This window comes from Oncorhynchus masou, chromosome 8, assembly GCF_036934945.1.
Source record: "Oncorhynchus masou masou isolate Uvic2021 chromosome 8, UVic_Omas_1.1, whole genome shotgun sequence".
In the NCBI taxonomy this organism is placed as follows: Eukaryota; Metazoa; Chordata; class Actinopteri; order Salmoniformes; family Salmonidae; genus Oncorhynchus; species Oncorhynchus masou.
In genome coordinates this window covers 1017977-1032490 of record NC_088219.1, presented here as the reverse complement: position 1 = coordinate 1032490, position 14514 = coordinate 1017977, and the positions used below count along the sequence as shown (strand labels likewise).

General features: G+C 46.6%; 1 pseudogene; it reads left to right on the top strand.

Moving 5' to 3' along the window:
* Positions 1–697, top strand: part of LOC135543983 (large neutral amino acids transporter small subunit 4-like) — a 57325-nt pseudogene extending 56628 nt beyond the window's left edge.
* Positions 698–14514: the final 13817 nt, after the last annotated feature.

Genomic DNA, 14514 nt, shown 5'->3' with positions numbered 1-14514 from the left:
TGTGTGAGTACTTCTATAATCCACTCTGCTACCGGAGGTCTCTATGCTGCTGTGTGAGTACTTCTATAATCCACTCTGCTATCGGAGGTCTCTATGCTGCTGTGTGAGTACTTCTATAATCCACTCTGCTATCGGAGGTCTCTATGCTGCTGTGTGAGTACTTCTATAATCCACTCTGCTATCGGAGGTCTCTATGCTGCTGTGTGAGTACTTCTATAATCCACTCTGCTACCGGAGGTCTCTATGCTGCTGTGTGAGTACTTCTATAATCCACTCTGCTACCGGAGGTCTCTATGCTGCTGTGTGAGTACTTCTATAATGTCACACAGTGTGTGTGTGTATATTGATGTGTGTTTTCTGTATCTCTCTAGGTACCCGTCGTCTCAGTTTGGCAGTCTGACGGGGATGCAGTCTCTGGTGTCTGCTCTGTTTGCTCTGTTCCAGCAGCCGCTCTTCATGGCCATGATGGGCCCTCTGAAGGGAGACCCACTCTGGGTGAATGTAGGCCTGTTGGGGGTCAGTATGCTGGGCTTCCTGCTGCCTCTGTACCTGGTGTGTTTCAGACGCACACTGCACCGCCAGATACAGGACAGAGACCAGGACTCCAAGATATACCTCAAGATCCACGGGTCTGGCAAACCTGAAGGCCTCCTCTAGAGGGAGGAGAGAGGGAGGAGAGAGGGAGGAGAGAGGGAGGAGAGAGGGGGAGGAGAGAGGGAGGAGAGAGGGAGGGGGAGAGAGGGAGGAGGGAGGGGGGGAGGGGAGGAGAGAGGGAGGGAGGGGGAGAGGGAGGAGAGAGGGAGGGGAGGGGGAGAGGGGGAGCAGAGGGGGGGGGAGAGAGGGGGAGGAGGGGGGGAGGAGGGGGAGGAGAGAGGGAGAGGAGGGGGGGAGAGGGGAGGGAGGGGGAGGGAGAGGGGGAGGGGGAGAGAGGGAGAGGAGAGGTAGGGGGGAGGGAGGAGAGAGGGAGGAGAGAGGGTGAGGGGGAGATGAGGGGGGGGGGAGAGGGAGGAGAGGGGGGGAGGGGGGGAGAGAGGGGGGGGAGGAGAAGGTAGGGGGAGGGAGAGGGTGAGGGGAGGAGAGGGAGAGAGGGGGGAGAGGTAGGGGGGGAGAGGGAGGAGAGAGGGGGAGGAGGGGGAGAGGGGTGAGGAGAGAGGGTGAGGAGAGGTAGGGGGAGGGGGAGGAGGGTGAGGAGAGGTAGGGGGGGGAGAGGGGGGAGGAGGGGGGAGAGAGAGGGGAGGAGGGAGGAGAGGGGGAGAGGGGAGGGGGAGGGGGGAGAGGGGGGAGGAGAGGTAGGGGGAGGAGAGGTAGGGGGAGGAGAGAGGGAGGCGAGGTAGGGGGGAGGGAGGAGGGGAGGAGAGAGGGAGAGAGGGGGGAGAGGGAGGGGGAGAGGTAGAGGGAGGAGAGGTAGGGGGAGGAGAGGGAGGAGAGGCCCTAGATCTGTACCTAGGGAGGAAACTGATCCAAGATCTGTACCTAGAGGAAACTGATCCAAGATCTGTACCTTGGGGAAACTGATCCTAGAGTTGTACCTTGGGGACTGACCCTAGAACTAGAGGAATCTGATCCTAGATCTGTACCTTGGGGAAAGTGCCTAGAAATGGCATCATTTGGTGCCATCTGGTCTAAAGTAGTGCACTACAGTACATAGGGAATAGGATGCCATCTGGTCTAAAGTAGTGCACTACAGTACATAGGGAATAGGATGCCATCTGGTCTAAAGTAGTGCACTACAGTACATAGGGATCCAAGAGGATGCCATCTGATTGTTGAACAGCCAAGTCTCTTCTGTTCTGTCATCCCACTTTTATACTGCTGTCTGGTCATATTGCAGATATATATTTATGTGTGGGTGTTGTTGTAAACATATAGATATATATTTATCTGTGGGTGTTGTTTGTAAACATATAGATATATATTTATGTGTGGGTGTTGTTGTAAACATATAGATATATATTTATGTGTGGGTGTTGTTGTAAACATATAGATATATATTTATGTGTGGGTGTTGTTGTAAACATATAGATATATATTTATGTGTGGGTGTTGTTGTAAACATATAGATATATATTTATGTGTGGGTGTTGTTGTAAACATATAGATATATATTTATGTGTGGGTGTTGTTGTAAACATATAGATATATATTATATGTGGGTGTTGTTGTAAACATATAGATATATATTATGTGTGGGTGTTGTTGTAAACATATAGATATATATTTATGTGTGGGTGTTGTTGTAAACATATAGATATATATATTTATGTGTGGGTGTTATTGTAAACATATAGATATATATTATGTGTGGGTGTTGTTGTAAACATATAGATATATATTATGTGTGGGTGTTGTTGTAAACATATAGATATATATTTATGTGTGGGTGTTGTTGTAAACATATAGATATATATTTATGTGTGGGTGTTGTTGTAAACATATATATATATATATTATGTGTGGGTGTTGTTGTAAACATGTATGTATGTATGTATGTATGTATGTATGTATGTGTGTATGTATGTGTGTGTGTGTGTGTGTGTGTGTGTGTGTGTGTGTGTGTGTGTGTATATATATATATATATATATATATATATATATGTGTGGATGTTGCTGTAAATGATAGTCACGCAGTTGTTGACAGACATAAAGGTGGTGGAACTGATAGTTGTATTGATACATGGTAAATAATTGATGACTAATGATTTATAATTGTTTAGAATGATGGTATCTGTCTGGAGTACAGGGAGAGGAATTTAGCACTTTAAACCCCTGACCTCTTAGTCCCTGACCTCTTAGCCCCTGACCTCTTAGCCCCTGACCTCTTAGCCCCTGACCTCTTAGCCCCTGACCTCTAGTTCCTGACCTCTAGTTCCTGACCTCTAGTACCTGACCTCTAGCCTCTGACCTCTAGCCCCTTGACCTCTAACCCTTGACCTCTAGTTCTTGATCTCTAGGCCCTGTAAAGCTGTCTACTGAATATCCCCTCAGGTGTTTGTGATGTTATGTTTCTACATCATGTTATGATGATTATATGGTGATTCATCTCTTCAATGTGACCTGATCCTGGTTACGAATTAGACTTTCCTAAGAAAACATAGGAAATACATGAACACTACCGTTCAAAAGTTTGGTGTCACGTAGAAATGTCCTTGTTTTTTTGTCCATTAAAATAACAAAATTTATCAAATGCAGTGTAGACATTGTTAATGTCGTAAATGACTATTGTAGCTGGAAATGGCTGATTTCTTATGGAATATCTATATAGGCCCATTATCAGCAACCATCACTCCTGTGTTCCAGTTCTGCTTGCCAATCCAAGTTTATAATTTTAAAAGGCTAATTGATTATTTGAAAACTCTTTTGCAATTATGTTATCACAGCTGAAAACTGTTGTCATGATTAAAGAAGCAATAAAACTGGCCTTCTTTAGACTAGTTGAGTATCTGGAGCATCAGCATTTGTGGGTTCGATTCCATGATGCTGGCCTTCTAGGCAGAGTTGCAAAGAAAAGCCTTATCTCAGAATGACCAATAAAAATAAAATATTAAGATGTGCAAAAGAACACAGACACTGGACAGAGGAACTCTATTTAATGAACCTGTCAGTTGAGGACTTGTGAGGCGTCTGTTTCTCAAACTAGACACTAATGTACTTGTCTTGCTCAGTTATGCACCGGTGTTAAGCTGAGCGACACGGTGGAACCTAAGAGCAGACTCAGATGAGGAAACAGGGATGAATTAACCAAAATATTTATTGTTACACGGGGAGATATGGAGTGCAGATCCGGGGAAGCTCAGATGAGTTGCAGAAAAACTAGATGTGGAGACTGAGGTTGAGTTGTCTGAGTAGAACAGGGTAAACAGGCCCTGAGGAGAATCCAATGTTGTGGTGGTGAGATGTGGAGACTGAGGTTGGAGTTGGCTGAGTAGAACAGGGTAAACAGGCCCTGAGGAGAATCCAAGGTTGTGGTGGTGAGATGTGGAGACTGAGGTTGGAGTTGGCTGAGTAGAACAGGGTAAACAGGCCCTGAGGAGAATCCAAGGTTGTGGTGGTGAGATGTGGAGACTGAGGTTGGAGTTGGCTGAGTAGAACAGGGTAAACAGGTTCCCAGGAGAATCCAAGGTAGTGGTGGTGAGGTGTGGAGACTGAGGTTGGAGTTGGCTGAGTAGAACAGGGTAAACAGGCCCTGAGGAGAATCCAAGGTGGTGGTGGTGAGATGTGGAGACTGAGGTTGGAGTTGGCTGAGTAGAACAGGGTAAACAGGCCCTGAGGAGAATCCAAGGTGGTGGTGGTGAGATGTGGAGACTGAGGTTGAGTTGTCTGAGTAGAACAGGGTAAACAGGTCCTGAGGAGAATCCAAGGTAATGGTGGTGAGGTGTGGAGACTGAGGTTGGAGTTGGCTCAGTAGAACAGGGTAAACAGGCCCTGAGGAGAATCCAAGGTGGTGGTGGTGAGATGTGGAACAGGAGACAGGAGCCAGAGACAGACTACAATGAGAGGATAAATGGTGTCAGGCAGGGAAACATGCACAGCAGAGTTACAGAATCTTGAAAATCATAAATGGCTAAAATCATGAACTGGCTGAGCAGAGATGGAAGTGGCAGGACTGAGTTTTTGTAGAGGTCTTGATTATGGAACAAGTTGCAGCTGGTAGGGATCTGCTCTGACTCCAGCACACCTGTCTCCAACCACACAGAGAGGGAGAGGGAGTAACCTGATGAAAACCAGAGGGCGTAGCAGGAGCAGATGTGGCAACCGGGGCCTCCCACTCCTCTTTCTATTCTGGCTCGGGCCAATTTGCGCTATTCTGTGAAGGGAATAGTACACAACATTGTACGAGATCTTATGTTTTTTGGACATTTCTAGCTTGGAATTGCTTTCTTTTCTCAGAACAAGAATAGACTGATGAGTTTCAGAAGAAAAGTCTGTGTTTCTGGCCATTTTGAGTCTGTAATCGAACCCACAAATGCTGATGCTCCAGATACTCAACTAGTCTAAAAGAGGCCAGTTTTATTGCTTCTTTAATCATGACAACAGTTTTCAGCTGTGCTAACATAATTGCGAAAGGGTTTTCTAATGATGAATTAGCCTTTCAAAATGAGAAACTTTATATTAGCTAACACAACGTGCCATTGAAACACAGGAGTGATGGTTGCTGATAATGAGCCTCTGTACTCCTATGTAGATATTCCATTAAAAATCAGCTGTTTCCAGCTACAATAGTCATTTACAACATTAACAGTGTCTACACTGTATTTCTGATCAATTCTATGTTATTATAATGGACAAAAAAATTTTTTGCTTTTCGTTCAAAAAACAAGGACATTTCTCACGTGACCACAAACTTTTGAATGGTCGTGTATGTTCGCCCAGTCTAGATTTTAAAGTAGCCATTTCCTGCAGTCAAATTACCCAGTAGCCTCATGGGTGGAATGTTAGTTTTTTGTCATAATTGCATAATTAAATAAACATAAAAAATGAAAAGAATTGAACGCTGAAAATGTTATGTACTTGAGTGAAGACCCAAAAGCGGTTTTAACAGAAAACAGAGTTCTTTAATGAAAAACAGGAATGGCATAAATCCTCTTCCAACGTTGACAATGGAACAAAAAGAACGTAGTATAGTGCAGGATGCACCTGCCAGGCAGACTCCGACAGGATAGGACAAGGTGGAAGCAAACGAGACGACAGCTTGCTTCTGGCATCAAAAACACAAACAAGAATCAGACACTGAAAGTAGCAGGAACAGAGAGAGAAATAGAGACCTAATCAGAGGGGAAGAGAGAACAGGTGTGAAAGAGTGAATGAGCTAGTTAGGGGAGATGTAGAACAGCTGAAGAATGAGAGACAGAGAAGGTAACCTAAAAAGACCAGCAGAGAGAGACAGAGTGAAGAGAAAGGACAGGAACAGACATAACAAGACATGACAGTACCCCCCACTCACCGAGCGCCTCCTGGCGCACTCGAGGAGGAAACCTGGCGGCAACGGAGGAAATCATCGATCAGCGAACGGTCCAGCACGTCCCGAGAGGGAACCCAACTCCTCTCCTCAGGACCGTACCCCTCCCAATCCACTAGGTACTGATGACCACGGCCCCGAGGGCGCATGTCCAAAATCTTACGAACCCTGTAGATGGGTGCGCCCTCGACAAGGATGGGGGGAGGGACGAGCGGGGCGCGAAGAATGGGCTTAACACAGGAGACATGGAAGACCGGGTGAACGCGACGAAGATAGCTGGAGAAGAAGTCGCACTGCGACAGGATTAATGACCTGGGAAATACGGAACGGACCAATGAACCGCGGGGCCAACTTGCGAGAAGCTGTCTTAAGGGGAAGGTTCTGAGTGGAGAGCCATACTCTCTGACCGCAACAATATCTAGGACTCTTGGTCCTACGCTATTAGCGGCCCTCACAGTCTGCGCCCTATTACGGCAAAGTGCCGACCTGACCCCTTCCAGGTGCGCTCGCAACGCTGGACAAAAGCCTGAGCGGAGGGGACGCAGGACTCGGCGAGCTGAGATGAGAACAGCGGAGGCTGGTACCCGAGGCTACTCTGAAAAGGAGATAGACCGGTAGCAGACGAGGGAAGCGAGTTGTGGGCGTACTCTGCCCAGGGGAGCTGTTCTGACCAAGACGCAGGGTTACGAAAAGAAAGACTGCGTAAAAAATGCGACCAACAGTCTGATTGGCCCGTTCGGCTTGACCGTTAGACTGGGGATGAAAGCCGGACGAGAGACTGACGGAAGCCCCAATCAAACGGCAAAACTCCCTCCAAAATTGAGACGTGAACTGCGGGCCTCTGTCGGAAACGACGTCAAACGGAAGGCCATGAATTCGGAAAACATTCTCGATAATGATCTGAGCCGTCTCCTTAGCAGAAGGGAGCTTAGCGAGAGGAATGAAATGAGCCGCCTTAGAGAATCTATCGACAACCGTAAGAATAACTGTCTTCCCCGCTGATGAAGGCAGTCCGGTGATGAAATCTAAAGCGATGTGAGACCACGGTCGAGAGGGAATGGGAAGCGGTCTGAGACGGCCGGCAGGAGGAGAGTTCCCAGATTTAGTCTGCGCGCAGACCGAACAAGCGGCGACAAATCGACGCGCGTCACGTTCCCGAGTGGGCCACCAGAAACGCTGGCGAATGGAAGCGAGCGCACCCGAACGCCGGGGTGGCCGGCTAACTTGGCAGAGTGGGCCCACTGAAGAACGGCCGGACGAGTAGGAACGGGAACGAACAGAAGGTTCCTAGGACAAGCTCGCGGCGACGGAGTGTGAGCGAGTGCTTGCTTTACCTGCCTCTCAATTCCCCAGACAGTCAACCCGACAACACGCCCCTCAGGGAGAATCCCTCGGGGTCGGTGGAGACCTCAGAAGAACTGAAGAGACGAGATAAAGCATCAGGCTTGGTGTTTTTGAGCCCGGACGATAAGAAATAACAAACTCGAAACGAGCGAAAAACAGAGCCCAACGAGCCTGACGCGCATTAAGTCGTTTGGCTGAACGGATGTACTCAAGGTTCCTATGGTCAGTCCAAACGACAAAAGGAACGGTCGCCCTCCAACCACTGTCGCCATTCGCCTAGGGCTAAGCGGATGGCGAGCAGTTCGCGATTACCAACATCATAGTTACGTTCTGACGGTGATAAGCGATGAGAGAAAACGCGCAAGGATGGACCCTGCCGTCAGAGAGAGAGCGCCGAGAAAGAATGGCTCCCACGCCCACCTCCGACGCGTCAACCCCAACAACAAACTGACTAGAGATGTCAGGTGCAAGAAGAATAGGTGCGGATGTAAAACGATTCTTAAGAAGATCAAAAGCTCCCCGGGCGGAAACGGACCACCCAAAGCACGTCCCAACAGAAGTAAGGGCTGTGAGGGGAGCCGCCACCCGACCGAAACCACGGATGAAACGACGATAGAAACCAGCGAAGCCCAGAAAGCGCTGCAGCTCGACGCGCGACCCAGGAACGGGCCAATCAACGACAGCCCGGACCTCAGCGGGACCCATCCCAATGCCCTCAGCGGAAATAATGGAACCGAGAAAAGGGACAGAGGCGGCATGAAAAGTGCACTTCTCAGCCTTCACATAAAGACAGTTCTCCAAAAGGCGCTGGAGGACGCGACGCACGTGCTGAACATGAATCGAGAGAGACGGTGAAAAAATCAGGATATCGTCCATGTAAACGAAAACAAAAATTTTCAGCATGTCTCTCAGGACGTCGTTAACTAGTGCCTGAAAGACAGCTGGAGCGTTAACGAGGCCGAAAGGAAGAACCCGGTATTCAAAGTGCCCTAACGGAGTGTTAAACGCCGTCTTCCACTCGTCCCCCTCCCTGATGCGCACGAGATGGTAGGCGTTACGAAGGTCCAATTTGGTGAAAAACCTGGCTCCCTGCAGGATCTCGAAGGCTGAAGACATAAGAGGAAGCGGATAACGATTCTTAACTGTTATGTCATTCAGCCTCGATAATCCACGCATGGGCGCAGGGACCCGTCCTTCTTCTGAACAAAAAAAACCCCGCTCCGGCGGGAGAGGAGGAGGAGACTATGGTACCGGCGTCGAGCGAAACCGACAAATAATCCTCGAGAGCCTTACGTTCGGGAGCCGACAGAGAGTATAATCTACCCCGGGGGAGTAGTTCCCGGAAGGAGATCAATACTACAGTCATACGACCGGTGTGGAGGGAGAGAAGTGGCCTTGGAACGACTGAACACCGTGCGCAGATCGTGATACTCCTCCGGCACCCCTGTCAAATCGCCAGGCTCCTCCTGTGAAGAAGAGACAGAGGAAACAGGAGGGATAGCAGACATTAAACAGGTCACATGACAAGAAACATTCCAGGATAGGATAGTATTACTAGACCAATTAATAGAAGGGTTATGGCGCACTAGCCAGGGATGACCCAAAACAACAGGTGTAAAAGGTGAACGAAAAATTAAAAAAGAAATGGTTTCGCTATGATTACCAGAGACAGTGAGGGTTAAAGGCAGCGTCTCACGCTGAATCTTGGGGAGAGAACTACCATCTAAAGCGAACAAGGCCGTGGGCTCCCTAACTGTCTGAGAGGAATGTCATGTTCCCGAGCCCAGGTCTCGTCCATAAAACAGCCCTCCGCCCCAGAGTCTATCAAGGCACTGCAGGAAGCAGATGAACCGGGCCAGCGGAGATGGACCGGAAAGGTAGTGCGTGATCCAGAAGGAGAGGCCTGAGTAGTTGCGCTCACCAGTAGCCCTCCCCTTACTGATGAGCTCTGGCTTTTACTGGACATGAGGTGACAAAATGACCAGCGGAGCCGCAGTAGAGACAGAGGCGATTGGTGATTCTCCGTTCCTTCTCCTTGGCCGAGATGCGGATACCCCCAGCTGCATAGGCTCAGCATCCGAGCCGGCGGAGGAGGGTGGCAGTGATGCGGCAGGTGGCAGTGATGTGGAGAGGGAGCAACGGAGAACGCGAGCTCCTTTCCACGAGCTCGGCGACGAAGATCAAACCGTCGCTCTATGCGAATAGCGAGGGCTATTAAGGAGTCCAGACTGGAAGGAACCTCCCGGGAGAGGATCTCATCCTTAACTCGACGAGGAGACCCTCCAGAAAACGAGCGAGCAAAGCCGGCTCGTTCCAGTCACTAGAGGCAGCGAGAGTGCGAAACTCAATAGAATAATCCGTTATGGATCGATTCCCCTGACATAGGGAAGACAGGGCCCTGGAAGCCTCCTCCCCAAAAACAGAACGGTCAAAAACCCGTATCATCTCCTCCTTAAAGTCCTGAAACTGGTTAATACACTCAGCCCTCGCCTCCCAGATTGCCGTGCCCCACTCACGCGCCCCGTCCGGTAAGGAGAGAAATGACGTAGGCGATGCGGGCTGCGCTCCTGGAGTAAGTGTTGGGCTGGAGAGAGAACACCACATCACACTGAGTGAGGAATGAGCGGCACTCAGTGGGCTCCCCAGAGTAACAGGGCGGGTTGTTGATCCTGGGCTCCGGAGACTCGGAAACCCTGGAAGTGGGCGGTGGATCGAGGTGGAGTTGGTGAACCTGTCTTGTGAGGTCGGAGACTTGGACGGCCAGGGTCTCAACGGCATGTCGAGCAGCAGACAATTCCTCCTCGTGTCTGCCTAGCATCGCTCCCTGGATCTCGACGGCGGAGTGAAAAGGGTCCGGAGCCGCTGGGTCCATTCTTGGTCTGATTCTTCTGTTATGTACTTGAGTGAAGACCCAAAAGCGGTTTTAACAGAAAACAGAGTTCTTTAATGAAAAACAGGAATGGCATAAATCCTCTTCCAACGTTGACAATGGAACAAAAAGAACGTAGTATAGTGCAGGATGCACCTGCCAGGCAGACTCCGACAGGATAGGACAAGGTGGAAGCAAACGAGACGACAGCTTGCTTCTGGCATCAAAAACACAAACAAGAATCAGACACTGAAAGTAGCAGGAACAGAGAGAGAAATAGAGACCTAATCAGAGGGGGAAGAGAGAACAGGTGTGAAAGAGTGAATGAGCTAGTTAGGGGAGATGTAGAACAGCTGAAGAATGAGAGACAGAGAAGGTAACCTAAAAAGACCAGCAGAGAGAGACAGAGTGAAGAGAAAGGACAGGAACAGACATAACAAGACATGACAGAAAATCTGGTGTTTCAAACATTTTTGTTATATTTCAGTCTTCTGTGATATATTGGGATTCTGGGATATATAAGTGTAATATTGAGATGCAAACTCGAAATTGAAAACATTTCAACTCTATATCTGACATGGTACAGGTGTCTTCTTGTTGTTTCAGCCCATAACCATGTATGTGAATTCAGTGTTCATATCTCTATATATCTTATGAAGAATTCAGTGTCCATATCTCTATATATCTTATGAAGAGTTCAGTGTTCATATCTCTATATATCTTATGAAGAGTTCAGTGGGCTCAGGGCTCTATTCAGTCTGGGTCGCTGAAACAATGCAGATTGTGTGATAGAAATGTAAAGGTGGTTTCCGATTGAGCCGACAGACACCGCTGTGGGTCTTCTGGACCCATTCTTTCAAAAGTTATGTGTCTGGATTTATATAACTATAACTGTTACGGCTTTCTAGGTGGGAAGGAGAGTCGGACCAAAATGCGGCGTGTAGATTGCGATCCATGTTTAATAAGCAAACGTAAAACACGAATCAATTACAAACACTACAAAACAAAGAACATAACGAAAACCGAAACAGCCTATACTGTTGTAAATAAACACAGAACAAGGACATCAGGACACCAAGGACAATCACCCACGAAACACTCAAAGAATATGGCTGCCTAAATATGGTTCCCAATCACAGACAACGATAAACACCTGCCTCTGATTGAGAACCACTTCAGACAGCCATAGACTTAACTAGAACACCCCACTAAGCTACAATCCCAATACAGACACACAACATACAAAAACCCATGCCACACCCTGGCCTGACCAAATAAATGAAGACAAACACAATATACTTCGACCAGGGCGTGACAATAACGTTATAGTGTGGTCACTATGTAAATCATTCCTACTGAATAGGTGGTGTACTTAAGAACACATTCTTATTTTCAATGACGGCCTAGGAACAGTAGGTTATTAACTGCCTGTTCAGGGGCAGAACGACAGATTTTCACCGTGTCAGCTCGGGGATTCGATCTAGCAACCTTTCAGTTAACTAGTCCAACGCTCTAACCACCTGATTACATTGCACTGCACGAGGAGCCTGCCTGTTACGCGAATGCAGTAAGCCAAGGTAAGTTGCCAGCTATCATTAAACTTATCTTATAACAACAATCAATCAATCATCATCACTAGTTAACTACACATGGTTGATGATATTACTAGGTTATCTAGCATGTCCTGCGTTGCATATAATCAATGCGGTGCCTATCGTTGCTCCACTGTGTACCTAACCATAAACATCAATGCCTTTCTTAAAATCAATACACAATATTTTTAAACCTGCATATTTAGCTAAAACAAATCCAGGCTAGCGAGCAATATTAACCAGGTGAAATTGTGTCACTTCTCTTGCGTTCATTGCGCGCAGAGTGTATATGCAACCGTTTGGGCTGCCTAATTTACCAGAAATTTACGTAATTATGACATAACATTGAAGGTTGTGCAATGTAACAGCAATATTTAGACTTAGGGATGCCACCCGTTAGATAAAATAAAGAACGGTTCCGTATTTCACTGAAAGAATAAACGTCTTGTTTTCGAGATGATGGTTTCCGGATTCGACCATATTAATGACCAAAGGCTCGTATTTCTGTGTGTTATTATGTTATAACTAAGTCTATGATTTGATAGAGCATTCTGACTGAGCGATGGTAGGCAGCAGCAGGCTCGTAAGCATTCATTCAAACAGCACTTTCGTGCGTTCGGGAACTAGTCCAACTCTCTAACCACTAGGCTACCAGCCGCCCTCTTCATCAAACCATTTGTCAATGTTGATCATTTTCTTAGGTTGTCTGCTTGAAGTTTTTAGGTTTGATAGGGAAGCTGAGTGGTCAAATACACTGTTTAGGTTTACTACTGCCAAGTTTACACCTTCACTATTACAGTGAAACCTTTTGTCCAGGAAATTGTCTAGAAGAGATTGAATTTATTATTGCTTAATTGTTTTTTGGTAGATTTCCACACTATTTTCCTTCCATCTGTAGCATTTATTAGCCAAGCAGTTAGTCTCTCTCTCTCTCTCTCTCTCTCTCTCTCTCTCTCTCAATTCAATTCAATTCAATTCAAGGGCTTTATTGGCATGGGAAGCGTGTTAACATTGCCGAAGCAAGTGAGGTAGATAATATATAAAGTGGATATATAAAGTGAAATAAACGATAACAATTAACAGTAAACATTACACATACAGAAGTTTCAAAACAATAAAGACATTACAAATGTCATAATATATATATATATACACAGTGTTTTAACAATCTCTCTCTTGATCTCTCTCTTTCTCTACTTTCTCTTTCTCTCTGTCTCACTCTGTCTCTCTCTACCTACTTTCTCTCTCTCTACTTTCTCTGTCTGTCTCTCTCTGTCAATTCAATTCAATTTATTGGCATGGGAAACGTTAACATTGTCAAAGCAAGTGAAATAAACAATAAAAATGAACAGTAAACATTACGCTCACAGAAGTTCCAAAAGAATAAAGACATTACAAATATTATGTATATACAGTTGAAGTCGGAAATTTACATACACTTATGTTGGAGTCATTTTTCAACCACAAATTTGTTGTTAACCAACTAGTTTTGGCAAGTCGGTTAGGTTAGTCGGTTACTTTGTCCATGACACAAGTAATTTTTCCAACAATTGTTTACAGACAGATTATTTCACTTATAATTCACTGTATCACAATTCCAGTGGGGTCAGAAGTTTACATTCACTAAGTTATCTGTACCTTTAAGCAGCTTGGAAAATTCCAGAAAATGATGTCATGGCTTTAGAAGCTTCTGATAGGCTAATTGAGTCAATTTAAGTCAATTGTAGGTGTACCTGTGGATGTATTTCAAGGCCGACCTTCAAACTCAGTGCCTTTTTGCTTGACATCATGGGGAAATCAAAAGAAATCAGCCAAGACCTCAGAAAAAATTGTAGACCTCCACAAGTCTGGTTCATCCTTGGGAGCAATTTCCAAATGCCTGAAGGTACCAAGTTCATCTGTACAAACAATAGTACGCAAGTATAAACACCATGGGACCACGCAGCCATCATACCGCTCAGGAAGGAGACGCGTTCTGTCTCCTAGAGATGAACGTACTTTGGTGCGAAAAGTGCAAATCAATCCCAGAACAACAGCAGAGGACCTTGTGAAGATGCTGGAGGAAACAGGTACAAAGGTATCTATATCCACAGTAAAACGAGTCCTATATTGACATGACCTGATAGGCCACTCAGCAAGGAAGAAGCCACTGCTCCAAAACTGCCATAAAAAAACCAGACTATGGTTTGCAACTGCACATGGGGACAAAGATTGTACTTTTTGGAGAAATGTGCTCTGGTCTGATGGAACAAAAATAGAAGAGTTTGGCCATAATGACCATCGTTATGTTTGGAGGAAAAAGGGGGAGGCTTGCAAGCCGAAGAACACCATCCCAACAGTGAAGCACGGGGGTGGCAGCATCATGTTGTGGGGGTGGCAGCATCATGTTGTGGGGGTGCTTTGCTGCAGGAGGGACTGTTGCACTTCACAAAATAGATGGCATCATGAGGCAGGAAAATGATGTGGATATATTGAAGCAACATCTCAAGACATCAGTCAGGAAGTTAAGGTTTGGTTGCAAATGGGTCTTCCAAATGGACAATGACCCCAAGCATACTTCCAAAGTTGTGGCGAAATGGCTTAAGGACAACAATGTCAAGGTATTGGAGTGGCCATCACAAAGCCCTGACCTCAATCCTTTCGAAAATTTGTGGGCAGAGCTGAAAAAGAGTGTGCGAGCAAGGAGGCCTACAAACCTGACTCAGTTACACCAGCTCTGTCAGAAGGAATGGGTCAAAATTCCCCCAACGTAT